Genomic DNA, 16,643 nt, shown 5'->3' on the forward strand with positions numbered 1-16,643 from the left:
TTGCTGTTTTTCTTCTTCTGAAAATCGCAGGCCCCGCTAAGCGGAGCTGGTCCGCTGAGCGGAGCTGCGAAAATGAAAGTTGCTGCCTGGCTCCGCTGGAGGTCCGCTGAGCGGACCCTGCTGCATGGAGAATTTTCCAAACTTTGAAATGTCATAACTTTTGATCCGTAACTCCGTTTTATGCGCCGTTCGAAGCGTTAGGAATCTAATGAGATTGTCTATATGATAGAATAGAATGGATTGACACTTGTTTTATTAATTATGAGATTTTGGGAATTGATTTGATTTGTTTTTTCGTTAGAGCAAGTTGATGAGAATTTTGGTATAAATTGTTTGGAGTTGAAGCAAGTAATTGTAATCTTAAGAGGAATTTTGGATCTTGGTGATTTAAGTAATTTCGAGTGCGAGTTTTGAAGGAACACTACTATGGTTTAGTAACGATGGTTTATGTTTCATTATGATTTTCGACTGTCTATTGACAAATTGAGGACTTGATCACCCTTAATCTATTGTTGATAGAAAACGAGATCGTATTGGACGAGATAAACTTCTCTTACTAACTTGGTATTGTGTAAAGCGACTAAGGAGAGGTTGAAGAGTCGAATTGAGGAGTTGTTGAGAAGAGTTTCATTTGTCTGAGTGTATAGTAGAAGAGTTGCACTTGTTTTGTCGAGTAAGAAGAAGGAATGTCCTAATGAGGTAATGTTTTGAGGATGTTTTGATTCTAAGAGTGACGATGAACATACTGAACATTAAGGATTGTGTAATGGATGTTGAAAGAGAATAAGTTTGTGCGAAGCCTTCTGAATGTGTGTTTTAGTTGGAAGAAGTGAATTTTCTTGGATATGAGATTCGAGATGAGGTGAGTTGATGCAGATAAGGACAAGTAGTAGTTTATACTTCAAGGTAATTTTAAGTCCATGAGAAGAATTATTCGATGTATACATTGGAGTTATTTGTCGATCTGTTTGTTTTGGAACATAAGAGGCATTATTGTTTGGATCGAGAATTAAGGCACGTAGTGACTACAAGAATTGAGAATGAAGTAAAGAAGATGGTTAGATTCTTGAGAGATTAGGATTTTGGTTTGAATTACCATCTTGGAAAAGCGAATGTTGTAGCCGATGCATTGAGTAGGAAATCATTGCATATTTCTATGTTGAGGATTCAAGAGTTGAAAAATCGTTGGAACAATCTAGAGAGTTGAGTTTGGTTGTGAAGCGACGTCTTCTTGTGTTAAGCTTAGTATGTTGAAGCCTACGTCTGGTGTTCTTAACGAGATTAGAGAGAGTCAGAAATTGGATTGCAATTGGTTGACGAGATGACATTGATTAATCAAGGTAAAGGTGGTGATTTTCGGATTGACGAGAATGGTGTTATGAGATGTCGAGATCGAGTTTGTATTCTGGATGTTATGGATTTGAGAAAGAGAATTCTTGAGGAAGGGCATAGAAGTGGTTTGAGTATTCATCCCGGTGCTACTAAAATGTATCAAGATTTGAGGAAATTGTTTTGGTGGAAAGGTATGAAGAAGGATATAGCGGAGTTTGTTTATTCATGTTTGACTTGTCAAAAGTCAAAGATTGAACATCAAAAACCGTCTGGTTTGATGCAACCGTTATCTATTCCCGAGTGGAAGTGGGATAGTATCTCTATGGATTTTGTTCCAGGATTGCCGAGAACGTCGAGTAATTGTGAAGCGATTTGGATTATTATGGATAGAAGGACAAATGTGTTCATTTTATTCCGATAAGGATGGATTATTTGATGGAAAGACTTGCTAAGTTGTACATCGAGAGGATTGTGTGTTTGCGTGGTATTCCGTCAAGTATTATTTTGGATAAAACTCCGAGGTTTTCTTTTGGATTTTTAAGAGGTTTGCGGAGTGATTTGAGATTAGAGGAGAAGATACTTGAAGATTGAATGAAGGATTTGTACTTGGGGTTAGTGCTTGAAGAGAATTTTCAAGGACGAAAATCTTTTAAGTGAGGGAGAGTTGTAACAGCCCGATTTTATTAGATATTTTATTTATTAGCTTATTTGTGTGTTTTATTAATTAATTGTTTATTTAATTATTATGTGGTATTACTAATTAATTGAAATATCTAATTATATGCATATTTGTGTTTTATGATATAATTAGGATATTAGTAGTAGACTATGTATTGGGCCTAATTAATAATTGGATGGGTGGGTAATAACATAACTAAGCCCATTAATAGAAAGATAGTAAGAAGAGGAAAACTAGGGTTTTAGAGATAACATAATTTGGGGAAAAGAAGAGAAAGAAGAGAAGAGAGGAGAAAGAACAAGAGAAGAGGAATTTGTAGATTTCTTGAAGAGGGTGGATTTAAGAGTTAAAGGTAAGGGTTTGAATCCAAGTTCTTATAGACTATATGATTGGGTAATATGTTTTGTTGTGATTATCTCTTCATCTTTGCAATTTCATGAACACATAGAAAAGTTAGGGTTTATGTTATTTTCTATGGATTTACATGATTAAACATGATTTTGATGATATATGTTGTTCAATAATGATGAATATTGGTTGTATTTGATGTTTATTGATGTTTGGAAGTGATTTGGAGTAGTTTTATGTGATTTTCGCAGTTCTGTGTTTTGCTGTTTTTTTTTCTGAAAATCGCAGGCCCCGCTAAGCGGAGCTAGTCCGCTGAGCGGAGCTGCGAAAATGAAAGTTGCTGCCTGGCTCCGCTAGAGGTCCGCTGAGCGGACCCTGCTGTATGCAGAATTTTCTAAACTTTGAAATGTCATAACTTTTGATTCGTAACTCCGTTTTATGCGCCGTTCGAAGCGTTAGGAAGCTAATGAGATTGTCTATATGATAGAATAGAATTGATTGACACTTGTTTTATTAATTATGATGATAATTGATAATAACATTTACCTATATGTGTATGTTATGGATAAATTGTGCATGATCAATGTTCATGGATGTATTATGTGATATGATAACCGTGAATTATGTGATTGAATTCTAAATGCTAGTTGATGTGGAATAGTTTAAATTGGATGTTAATATATGGATAATATGTGATTACTTATGTGTGTATTATGAATTAAGACTTGTGGTTAATATTCATATATGTGTTAAGTGATGTGATATCCATGATATGTTGGAATGAATATAAATATACATTTATATGTACTATTTGAATGTATCTTGTTGATAATGATCATTTAAATGTGTATGTATCGAGATGTGGATTGAATAAATGATAATGCTATACTTGAATACATGTGATTGATTATTGTGTGATAGTTGATGCATTGTTTGGAAGAGAAGTCGTGTTGTGTAATGTTGTGCAAAGTTGTAAAGATGTGATTGTGTAGTTTAAGAGATAGAGAGATCGTCTTAAATGCATGAGTCTTGTTTTGTTGCACACGTACACAAGCATGAGTCTTTGAAAGTGGCAATGTTGGGTAATCTCGCGAAGGTTATTTACTTGTCCCAAACCTAACGAGTATGGGGTTTGAAAGCTTAACGAGTATGGGGCTTTGAGGTGGTTATCTTGTCCATAGAGAGTGGCAATCGGCATGACCGAAAATGATAACGGAGGGATCCACATGCATATCGCATTGAGTCACACTCGAGTCGCACATGTTGGTGTGAAATGTTATTGTTGGTGTGATTTATGTGATATGAATTATGTGGAATGATGTAGATGGATATGCATATATGTGGATTTGGTGATTCATTTGATATGATTTGTTGTTGTGTTATGAATGTGATATATGTGATTTGGAACACATGTGATATAGATGTCAATTTATATGTATTAATGATATATGTATATATGTGGATATGTGAATCATGTTTGATCACTTAGAATTGAATGAGCTATGTTGTATGACATGAACATGTGAATCTTGATTAATTGCATATGATGCATGTTTATGTGAAGAGTGATGAATCCTTGAAATGTATTCTTGTTGTGTTTTACATTTCCCATTGTTATACCCCAAAATTTGCCCACATCTTTTTTCAAGAAAACTCCAATCTGAAAATTAAGAGTCTCATATAATTATGGATTATTTCAACAAATATCCTGACATATGAAACACTTAGTTTTTAGAATTTTTCTTATATAGTAATTTGGCCTGCAGTTGAATTTATTCTAACGCAAACGCCAAATACTGTTTATTACTTCACACATGCTATTTATTTATTTACAGATAAATAGTACTCACACAATTGGTACAGAGTTAAATCTTTTTGCAGGCGCAGAATCAGGAAACTCAGACTGTACTGGTGACAGTCAGTCGACAGCCAAACTGCTGGCAGTACAATTCTCAGTGTTTTGTACCATCAATCAAATCAATCTTTCACAATTCAAAATTCCAAGATCTTTGTGCTAGAAGTCTTCTGAATATCACGCGATTAGCAGAGACTCAACACTGCACAAAAAACAGGTACGCTTAACTGTCTCCTACACAAACAGTCCCTAATCAGGGTTTTTCTTGTTTTTACAGGAGCAACAAGTTTTTGAGAGCTCAAATGGATTTCATACACATCCATATATCTCAAAGTACCATCATACAAATTTTCAAACTTCAATTCACTCAGACGCACCGTCAGCAGCTCAAACAGTCAACAGACGACCCGTTTGACCAAAAAAGTCAACAGACAGTCAAAAATGAAATTTTTTGTCAAAGTCCATATTTTGTCAAAGGATTCATCATTTGATCATTGGATGATCATAATTCATCAAGGAAAGATCAAAAATCAACAAAACCCTAAGATTCAAAATTAGGGTTTTTGCTTGAAAAGTCAACTCAACTTTGACTGATCATAACTCTCTCATCCTTCATCCAAAAAATTCAAACCAAAGCTTGTTTTGAAGGAAATTCAATTATATTTCAAATGCCATTGATCCCATGGTCATTGGATTCACCATTTGAAAAATATGATCAAAGACATTACAGGTCATTTTCAAAGTCAACAAAAAGACACTTTTTTCAAAAGGACACACAAGGAGCTTCAAAAATCATTTTGACATGAGACCAAAGGCATTGGTTAGAGGACTCTTTGAGGTTTCCAAAAAGTGCAAGATCTCCTTCATATGACAAAAATTGAAGGATTTACACCTTGTTGAAGTTGGCTAAATTTTGGGAAAATGCATGAAATCAACATTGCTTAAAAATGTATTTTTTCCAAATGGGGCCAAGTTTTCAGCATTCAAACATCTTTGCCATGTTATTATGGGCCTCCCACGACCAAGACAAGGCCCACACCTTTTTTATCCATTTTTGGCATGATTTTATCTTATTTTAAGATTAAAATTAAAAGGAAAATGGATGGATAAATGGTAGCTTAACTTCCAAGCATGACTCACCCAAGGAATCTTCATCTTTCTGCAGAGAATTGAAGAGCAAGGCAGATGCATTGAAGACAAGAGGACTTGGTCAATAATTCAAAGCTTTTTTAATATAAAAAATGCAAGAATTCCACAAAGGCAACTAGTTGCTTCTTAGCTTCAATTCTAAGCACTCAATGCTTATAAATAGGCTAGCATGCTTCAGTAACAAGAGAGACACGAATCAGAAACAAAGCCTTGCTCATATACACTTGTAATCACTTGAAAAAAATTCAAAGAAAATTCAAATTCGAGTTTTTAATTTCAGTCCATTTCAATACAAACTAAGCATTCAAACATCATCTCTGAGCTTCACTGAAACTATTCCAATCAATTGCAAGTCTTAAACATCACTGAATCGAGCTATATAGGTCACGGTTTGTTCAAACTAAAACCAACTTATATCTCATAACACACGCATATTTAACAAGATGTAGATGCATAATTGTGTTTGGTTTGAAGCTCTGGTCGTTTCTGGAGCTTCAATTGGATTTTAATGGCTGTTTGTAGCATATACCATTTTAGGGTTTTCTTAGCTCAAAATTAGGGTTCTTCATTAGGGCCAAAATTAAAACAAATTAAGGGCAGGGTTACATTCAGTGGAACAAGACGAATCCAATGGTACCATCGCGCCTGATTTCTATGCTTGTTTACCCCTATTCGTTATTTTGCAGATTTAGGGTTCACTTACTATAGCGCTTTTTTACAAAAGCGCTGTTAAAGGCCTTGTCTGAAGGTTGAAGACGAAGACGTGTCTTCTTCCCATTGGTTCAGAAGCGCGCGCGTGTTTTTTTAAATTTATCTCTGATTCTGTGCTTTGCAGGTGTGACGTGTACCATGTGCCTCAAAGTCTGGACCATCTGATCTTGCTTAACAGCTCATCCAACGCCTCAGAACACGCATGTGCATCATACTCCCTCATTTAATTTCCACATCTGATCAGTATCCTTTTATTTCTTATTTTTATTTTAATTTCTTTGTTAAATTAATTAAAAATAGTTTTAAAAATCCAAAAAATATACAAAAAATATTTTTAGACTTCTAAAATAATATATTATTTTCTGAAATAAAAATATTTTATTTTTCTTCAAAATTTCAATATTTTGCATAATTAATTAGTATATATTTGTATATTTGCTTTTTAATTATTCTAACCAATCAAAAAATCATAAAAAAAATTTGTTCTTTATATAAAATATTGTTTATATATTATAAACTAATTTTGTACATATTTTGAATAATTTTCCCTTTAAGTTTTAATTATTAGTATAATTATTTGCATAATTATGTTTTAATTAACTTAAATCAATTTCAAATCAATTCCAAAAATTCCAAAAAAATTAGTTTTGTTTTAAAATTAATTGACAAATATTTTGTACATATTTTAAACTTAATTTCTAGGTTTAAGTCTATTTTCATCTTTTTTTCTTCATTTTAATTTAATTAATCATGCATTAATTATAATTAAAATAAATCATAAAAAATCCAAAAAACATGCCTTTATTTTTCTTGCAATTTCAATTCCTAGATAAATGTATAGGATGTCAAATTCATGTAAATAGGCTAGTTTACATTTCCTGCACAATCGATGTAATAGCGTAGATTTACTTTCCGCACTTTACATTTCCGCATTTTAATTTCCAGCAAATATAAATTGCGTGTATGTCAAAGATAAAATTGAACCGTTAGATCACTAACTTCAAAGATAAAATATCTGAATCCAAACACAATCACACTTGCACCTTTTAAGGTAATCCCTTCTCATTCTTTTCAAAATCAAAGTCAAAATTCCACTGTTTTTTAGTACAAAATCGAACCTTGCGTTTATATCCGGTGAAAGGATAGATTTTTAAAGGAAATAGGATAAAGACCTTACAACTCAGGGTAGACCTCCTAGTTTGCTTGCTCAAATCAAAACAAACAAAATTCTCATACACTGTTGTTTTTCAAAACAAAACTTTCAAAAAAGACAATACTTTGTATACATCCAAACACGGATTATTACAAAGTTAACGTTCTTTTCAAGACATCTTTCGAAAGATAAACAAGCATTTTGTATACATCCACACACGGATCATTACAAAATTCAAATTACAAAAGTATTTGAAACCACATATGAGCAATTTCAGAGCAATTGAAAAGTAATCGAAAAACAAGTGAGCTAAGCAAACTTAAGAGCCCATGGATAACCATGGATACAAAGGGTGCTAACACCTTCCCTTTGTATAACCTACCCCCTTACCCAGAATTTCTTAAAGGTCTTTTTTCTGTTTCTTTTATAAACCTTTCCTTAATTGGATAAAATAAAAGGTCGGTGGCGACTCTGTGAATTTTCAAAATGCGAAAGCATTAAGCGATAAAAAGAGTCAGTTCACGTATCTCTCCAGAACAGAGGTATGGCCCGGGAATTAAAAAACGGAGGTCCACAGAACTGGCGACTCTGCTGGGGACATACTTTCAAAAACAAAATGTTTTCAAAAGGGGTTACCTTAAGAGAATAGATCACTTCGATGTTTTCAATTGATTGACTTGATTGCTCTATTTTTCAAAGGTTTGTTTGGGTATTTTGCTTGTGTGAAAGATTTTAACCCGAATCTCGAGATACCTTAAGTATATGACAATAGACCAAGGAAACTGTACGGCATGTACCGATACGGTTGATCTGGTAGTCATCGTTAGTGCGATACTTTGGTTTATACTGATGTCCCTTGAAAACGATCAAGGAGTATATTAGGCTTCCGAAATGTCATTAAACACTAATTTGTCTTAGAACCTTTTTAGTTGAACTTGACTTGTGGCCTATTAAGTGGCTAGCTTTGAAATTGATCGAAGTTAGTTATCCTCGAGGAATATTTTGATCGGCCGCTCGAGCGCCGTATTGAGATGTTACTTCCAAGGATCATAGAACCCGAATACTATTCTAGGACAGGTTTTAACCAACTCAACTTCAGTGGGGAGGGTATCACCTATCAGCTCCATGCAAACCTTTAAACCTAAGGCTATTGTTTGATTTGTTTTTGTGTGCCACATGTTTGCATCATAAGCATATCATTTTTGCACCAAACACTTCAAGGATCAAAGAGTTTACCTTTGTTTTTGCAGGTAATGGCTCCCGCCACCAAAGATTACATCCGAATCAACATCTCAACGGTACCATCTGAACTAAAAGACTTAGTGTCAGAATTCCCCAGGAATGTTCAATTCACTGAAAGGCATGGTCACCTACTCCATTTGGTTACCTCAAAATTTGAAGAAGATATGATACGGGTCCTGTTCCAGTTCTTTGACCCTGAACATCATTGCTTTACCTTTCCTGATTACCAGTTGGTACCCACTTTGGAAGAATTCTCTGAACTAATTGGATTGCCTGTTCGAAATCGATTACCTTTCACTGGTTTAGAAAGGATTCCAAAACCTGAAGTCATTGCTGCTGCTTTACATCTGCAGAAATCAGAAATCGAGTCCAATTGGGAAACAAAGAGTGGAGTTAAGGGTTTGCTTGCCAAGTTCTTGTTGGAAAAGGCTCGACTACTGCTAGAAAACAAAAGTTATCCAGCTTTTGAGGAAGTTATGGCCCTTTTGATCTATGGGTTGGTTTTATTCCCAAATCCCGACCAGTTCATAAGTGTACACATCATCAACCTTTTCCTAATCCGTAACCCGGTACCAACCTTGCTGGGAGACATTCTACATTCTCTACACACTTGTACCATGAAGAAACGAGGAACTCTCATGTGCTGTATACCACTACTGGCTAGGTGGTTTACATTTCATCTTCCCCGATCAGTGTTGAGAAATGAACAAAGAATGCAATGGTCTCGCAGGATTATGTCTTTGTCTCATTCAGATATCCGGTGGAACAACTTCTTTCAAAGAGACATTACTATCATTGATCATTGTGGAGAGTACCCTAATGTGCCACTCCTTGGCATCAAAGGAGGCATCACTTACAATCCCTCTTTAGCTCTACGCCAATTCGGATATGCAAGGAGCAACGGTCCTCATGACATGATTATCCATGGCATTGTGTTTGATTACGAGAATGATTCTCATAGACACCGACGAAGGTTCATACATGCATGGGACAGTGTCTATAGAATAGAAAGCAAAACTCTGGGGCAATGGAATTCTATTCCTATGGAACCCTACCTCAGATGGGTCCGCACTCATGCTCAGAAACTCCTTATGCCATATCCTGTTGTTCTACCTGTAACTATTGAACCAGAGGTCGAAGGATATGAACCTCAAGTTATTCTACACCCGGACATGCCAACTGACTTAGAAGAGTTGCAAAAATATTGGGTTCAACTCAAAGAGGAAAGAGACACCTTCAAATCATACTGTCAAGACTATGAGAGAAGGATATTGGAGCTCACCGGACAGCTTCAAGAAGAACAGCAGATCAACACATTCCTGGGGGCAAAGAGAAAGCGTCCACGGGAGACCTGAAGGATCATTTATTTTATTTCTGTCTTGTAAGCCCAAATGAGGCAAAGAAAAAAGAAGCAAAAAAAAAGAGAATAAAAAAGAATTAACTAACGTTTGTTTCTTCTTTAACAAATCTAAACTCTAAGATCCTTGAAACATTGCACACACATTTCACTTCATCCATTGCATATACATTTCATACATTGCATTCATATACATTGCATATACATTTCATACATTGCATACACATGGCATCCAGTCATACACATTGCATAACAGGTTCACATGACGGATTTCTCATCTCCTCGCTGTTTATTTCAGTCAGAAGAGATGGAATCCGAGACAAGCATCAAGAACCTCGAAGCACAGAATGCCCAAGTTCAAGTGGCAATTCTGGAACTAGCAAAGGGGCAACAAGAACTGAAAGCCCTGATAATCAAGAAGAAAAAGAAGCCCAAAGGATCTGTAGGCGTGAGTCACCTGAAAAGGAAGATCAAAATCCCTGTCAAAAAGTTCAAAAAGCCACCGATCCCTGAAACAGTCGGTGATGGTGAACAAGAAGACAATCAAAGCAACCAGGGTTCTGCTAAACCCTCTCTCTCTTCAAATGAAGAAAATGATCATTCTGGGGACGAACCGGATGATGAAAAATACCAACAGCTGGAAGACCGTATGAAAGCTATGGAGATACAAAAAGTACCTGGCTTAGATTTCAATGATCTAGGGCTCATCTCGGATGTTGTTATCCCTCCAAAATTCAAAGTTCCTGTCTTTGCAAAATATGATGGAGTTTCTTGCCCGAAACTACATCTGAGATCCTATGTGAGGAAGATACAACCTCATACAACGGATAACAAATTGTGGATTCACTTCTTCCAAGAAAGTCTGTCGGGTACACAACTCGAGTGGTACTATCAGCTGGAAAATACCAAGGTTCATACTTGGGAAGAATTAGCTGCTGCTTTTTACAAACAGTACCAATACAATGCTGATCTTGCACCAACCCGTACTCAACTAAGGGGCATGTCTATGGGACCAAAAGAAAGTTTCAAAGGATATGCACAAAAGTGGAGAGATATGGCTGGAAGGGTTCAACCACCCTTATCTGATCGCGAACTAGTTGACATGTTCATGGGCACTTTAACTGGCCCTTTCTATAGCCATTTGCTGGGAAGCTCATCATCAGGTTTCACTGACCTGATACTGACCGGAGAACGTGTCGAAAGTGGCATTCAAAATGGAAAAATTCAAATAGGTTCCACCTCTGGTACTACAAAAAGGCCCATCAGCGGGAGGAATGAGGTCAATGCAACACAAATTCAGAAAAGTCGCAAAAGTGAGCAGCATCAATCTGTAGGGGCAGTTCTGATCTCCGCATCTGCACCTCAAAAAGATCAACAGCCAAAATATACCCATCGGCCAGATGCACCAAGAAGAAATTTCACCAGAATCAACATGCCAATCTCTCAGGCATTGCAGCACTTGCTAAAAGCAGATCTGATCACATTAAAAGGTCCTCCAAAGAATGTCAACACTTCCTCTCCGAATTATCGCCCTGATACGACATGTGCCTATCACTCAAACTGTCCAGGACATGACGCAGATCACTGCTGGGCCCTGAAAAATAAAATACAAGATATGATAGATGCTGGTGAAATTGAGTTCGATCCTCCAGAAACTCCAAATGTCATCACAGCACCTATGCCAAAGCATGACAAAACTGTCAACGCTATCCTGGACACTGTTTACATCTATGATGTGAACGAATTATCAACTCCACTCTGCGAAGTCAAAGGAAAGCTAATCCGAGCTGGTTACTTCCCAGGATGTGACCCCGACTGCTTTTATTGCTCATGCCTGCCCAATGGTTGTGAAAATCTGAGGATGGGAATTCAAAAGTGGATGGATCGCCGTATCATTATGTTTGAGAGGCTCCCTTCTATGGACGTGCTGTGCGAAGTCTTTGCAAACAGGATGAGAATAGAGGATGCCTCAGTGATCTCCAGCTTACCATTCAAAATCTCTGCCAAGGCTCCATTCAAAATTTCTGCTACACTCAAAGTGGCATCAGTAGTCATTGCTAGTCCAACTCCATTTCCATACTCCTCAGACAAAGCTGTCCCATGGGGATATGACACTAATGTTTACGTTCATGGAGTTAAACAGAGTACCTCGACTGAAGAGACCGCAAAGTTATCTACTCCAACTGTGGGTAATATTGTGGGTACCAGCAAGATCACGAGAAGTGGAAGAATCTTTTCACCAGAAATTTCTCCAAATGTTGCTGCTGGTCCAGTCCGAGTCCCAGTTCCTAATCAAAATGTCAACGCTCGAGGCAAAGAGCCACAAGTTGAACAAGTTCAAACCCCGGTGGAGATCACTGCTGAGGATCCATCAAAGCAAGAAATGGAGGAAATATTGAAAATCATCTGCAAAAGTGATTACAATATTGTTGAGCAACTGGGGCACACTACTTCAAAAATCTCAATGCTATCTCTGCTAAAATATTCAGAAGCTCATGCCAAAGCTCTGATGAAGTTCCTGAAAGCTGCGCATGTGCCTCAAGAGATCTCAGTCAACCAATTTGAAAATTGTGTTGCCAATCTAACCGTGAGCAATGGTCTCGGTTTTCTCCGATGTGGATCTAACCCTGTCATACCCCAATTTTTGACCTAAGATACCACCTCATATCATTGCATATGCATCATTTGCATCTCTAACAAATTGCATAGCTTGTGTTTGTTACTTGTGCTCAGCAGGGTTTAATCAAGAGATCACTCATCAGTGCAAGAAACAATCAATTAGGGTTTTGTTCTCCCTTCATCTCAAATGAATCATCTTCATCAACAATCAACATTTGGTCCTCAGAGATTCATTTCAACAAGCTCAACAGCTCTGAATCAACCAGATTAGGGTTTTGACTGAAGATAGCATACTCCTGACTTTTGCTCAGAATTTGACCTAATAGCTTGGGACATGATATCAAGACTTCAAGTGCATCATTGTGACCTAATCCATTGACTCATAACATCTCCTACACAAAGATTGATCAGACAAATCCTCAGCTCAGGGTTTTGAACTATCAGGGACTAAAATCAGGGATCACATTTGGGAAACCCTAAAAATCCCCAGGAAGTCAATCAAAGGTTTCAATCATCCTTAAATAATCCCTATGACATTATCCAATGGAAATTGTATCTCAATTCAAGATCCATAGTCATCAATTTGTGTTCATTTGAAGTGTGCCATTTTCAATTTGTGCGATTCAAGAGATTAGTTTGGAATTTGTTCAAAGAATTGGCATGTGGATTTGTCATTGATGAAAGAAAGTGTTTCATATGGATTGCTTGGAATTTAGAACAAATTCAAAATTATCCATAAGAATTTCTTCAAGGTTTACAAACAAAGAGAAGACATTATCCATTTTGAGTTCATTTTGAAAGAATTGCTTCAAGTATGGTTCTAAGACCATGAATTCAAGAATTTCAAGTTCAATATTATTTCAAAGATCCATGATGGCAAGAACATGTTTCAAGGCCTAAAATTCAAAGGATTTCCTATCATTTTCTATTCAAAAGGAATTCAAATTTCATTCAAGATCATTCAAGAATATTCAAACTTCATGTTGGAATAACAATTTCATTCAAGTTCTAAAAAGAAATTCAAGCATTTACAAATGATTTTTTTTTTACATGGAACAAATGAATTACAAAGGAACTTTATCTAAAGTTCAAGAATTACAAAATTCCATTCATTTTAAAGAATACAAGTTTCATACAATTCTAAGGTGAAATGAATTGGAATTACAAGAAAAAAACTTCAAAGACATTCTTGAATTCACTCTTGAAATCTTCAAAGTCTCCATTCTTCAAATTGAATTTCTTCATGCTTTCATCAAGAATGCTCATGTCACATGGAAAAAAGAAACAAGAAGGGTGAGATTAGCAAAAAGTTCAACAAAATATTCAAAAGCCCAAAATGATTCAAGACAAAAAAAAGAGGGATCAAAGAGAGATTTTTCTTCCACTTGCATGATTCATATCATAAGAAATATCTTTGGATAATGACATAAGGAATATATTCTTATTCTTGCAATCATGAAGAATATTCTTATTCTTATTCTCATTCTTGAGATGACCATAACCTCCCAATCAAGTTTCTTAATTCCTTACAAATCCCTAAACTTTGCCTATAAATAGGAAGTTCTCCCTTTGCAACAAATCACACCAAAGCTACTATACTACTAGCTTTCTCACTTCTCTCTTTTCATAATTTTCAAAGTTCCATAGTTTGAAAAAGGGTGAAGAAATAGTTCATACCTTGGTGGAAGGTTTCCACTTGAAGATCATCTTCAAGTCTCCTTAATATCCAAAGTTCCCACGAATCCAAAGAGGTGTTGAGGCATCACCTTCATCAAAGAGCCTACAACAATTCAAAAATAAAAAAAGTTGTTAGTAACAACAATTCAAAGTTGTTTCAAACAATAATTCAAAGCTTGTTCTTCATTAAATCAAATTCACATAAAAAAAAAAACAATTTGCAACGAATTTGAGGTTGTAACGGTAACCATTCAATCCAAAAAAATTCAACAACAAGCCACGGTTCTGTACAACACCGACACAAAAAATTGGCAATAGTTCAGAAACACAGAATTGCTCAGCAACAACAATAACTAAACAAAATTCAGCAGCTGTAACAACAAGTTCATCATCAAAACAATTAAGAAGCGATTCAGGTTCACACCAACTTTCAACACAAATTCAAAGCAGTAGCAGCGACATGTTCAAAGGTTCAAAACGCAGCAATCACAGTCAATTCCAGAAGCTCAGAAAAACAACATACCTTAGCAATTAAAACCGGCGAAATCCTCCTCGCCGCAGGTAACTCAATTTCTCGCCCGCTATCAATTTTTCTGTTAATTGTTACTGCAAGTTTGTTGTTCTTGTGCTTCACTGAAAATAAAATACAGAGAATATAAAAACCTTTGTTGCTGTATCATAAACAAAAGTGAGAAAACGAATTTGATGAGTTACAAACCCAGCAACATGAAGATAAACAGAAATCAGTAGGAATCATACCTCTATTTTGTCAAAAACAATTAAGTCTTGATGGGCTTTGTAGAAACGAAAAAGAGTTGTTGTCATTGATACTGTTCACGGCGAGAGAGGGACGGAGGTTGCCACCGTTGATTGTTCACCGTGAGAAGAGTGAACTATGAGCTTCCTTGTTGTTGGTCGGAGAAGAATCACGAGAGGGAGAGAGAACCGCAAGGATGAGAGTGATCCTGAGAAAGAGAATTGTGAGTTGAATGAGAAATCGAAGGAGGAGACGGGATTTGTTCTTCTGTTCGGTGAGAGAGCTGTGCCGTTGTTGTTTCGTGGAAGAGAGAAACCGAAAGAGAGATTCGTGTTGTTGTTGCTATTTCTTTTTCTTCAGAAGCGTGAGAATGAGAGTGAGGAGCGCTGCCTCCACTCTTTTGTTTTTCTTAGGGTTTTCAAACCCACCCCTTCACAATGTTGGTAAAGGGCGGATCCGGGTCACACTGACCCGACCCGGTCCGGCCCAGTTTTTTTATTTTATTTCAACTCTCTGCAATTGGGTTCTCACCCCCCAACCTGATTTTAGTACCTCCTAGCCCAATTACTTAGTTCTTCTTACTAACTTTTTCTTTTAATTTTCTTTATAAGATTGTTTGCATAAAAAAGGAATTAGTATTTTTATTTTTTTCTTTTCTAATCCTTATTAAAAATGACAAAAAAATATGTTTTAATATTTTCATGTGTTTATAAATGTTTTTTAATTCTTATTAAAAATGCCAAAAAAAATATTAGATGCATACATAGTTTTATGTTTTCTAATTATTTCTTCCTTCCATGAAAAATCACAAAAAAATATCTTTATTAGATTAATTTCTTTTGAATTTAATATTTTCATATTATTTTGTGTAGTTAATCATGTAAATTTTATTTGATTACTGTTACACATATCATTTGAATTCTCTAACTTCATCTGAGACTTCGAGATTATTTCTCTGTTGTTCTCTGTTTTGTCTGTTTGTTTGGTCTTCCATTTGCTGTAGAATTCCATAAACAATTACTGGATGATCATGGAATGCTGAAAGCTGTGAGCTTATTCGAAATTCTTTTCTGCTGGTGTGGATGCTTAACATTTGTTGAAATCCTAATTTATTCCAAGCATATCACTTGAGGATCACGGTAACACCTCAAACTCAGAAATTCAATTTATCATTCTTCGAGGTAAGCCTAAAACTCCATAACTATGCAAAAGAATTACCTGCCTGTTTTCATTAATTCAACTTCATTTTCAATCAACTGTTTTCACAACAGTAATCAATTCACTTTCAAATCATCCATTGTTTTTCAAAACAGTGGGGCCTCTCGAATATTAGAGAGTATAAGACCCACTCCTTTTTCCTTTTATACAGTTTTTCTTTGTACAGAAAACTTTTTCAAAACAAAAACTTTCAAACAGTTTTTCAAACAACGCGTCTGTAAATAAAACAATCAACCATGTTTTATAAAATATACCATGGGCCTCCATGTAGGTATAAGCCCCAAGCCCTTTTGTACATACCCACTCCAGTACATGAAATTAGGTATTTCATTGTACGCCATTTGTACATATCTCGATCAGTTATTTTTTAACTTTGAAATACAGACCAAAAATGAAGGTTTCTTTAAATCTTCACAAAAAATATCATGGGCCTCCATGTAGGTATAAGTCCCAAGCCCTTTTATAAATACCTGTTTACATAGCTTTGAATAAACTCAAGTGGACTTCTCCCCGAGTGTGAGTCCCGAGCCCTGTGTATACAAATGG

At 35.9% G+C, this 16,643-nt stretch overlaps 1 long non-coding RNA gene across 1 annotated transcript; it reads right to left on the reverse strand.

Annotated features, from left to right (window-relative positions):
- Nucleotides 1-13,780: 13,780 nt before the first annotated feature.
- On the reverse strand, nt 13,781-15,262 carry LOC131656848 (uncharacterized). The gene is made up of 3 exons (XR_009300333.1): nt 14,882-15,262; nt 14,646-14,755; nt 13,781-14,225 (listed from the first exon to the last, which is right to left on the reverse strand). It is a non-coding gene; the product is annotated as an uncharacterized LOC131656848 (long non-coding RNA).
- Nucleotides 15,263-16,643: the final 1,381 nt, after the last annotated feature.

This window comes from Vicia villosa, linkage group LG3 (assembly GCF_029867415.1).
Source record: "Vicia villosa cultivar HV-30 ecotype Madison, WI linkage group LG3, Vvil1.0, whole genome shotgun sequence".
Lineage (NCBI taxonomy): Eukaryota > Viridiplantae > Streptophyta > Magnoliopsida > Fabales > Fabaceae > Vicia > Vicia villosa.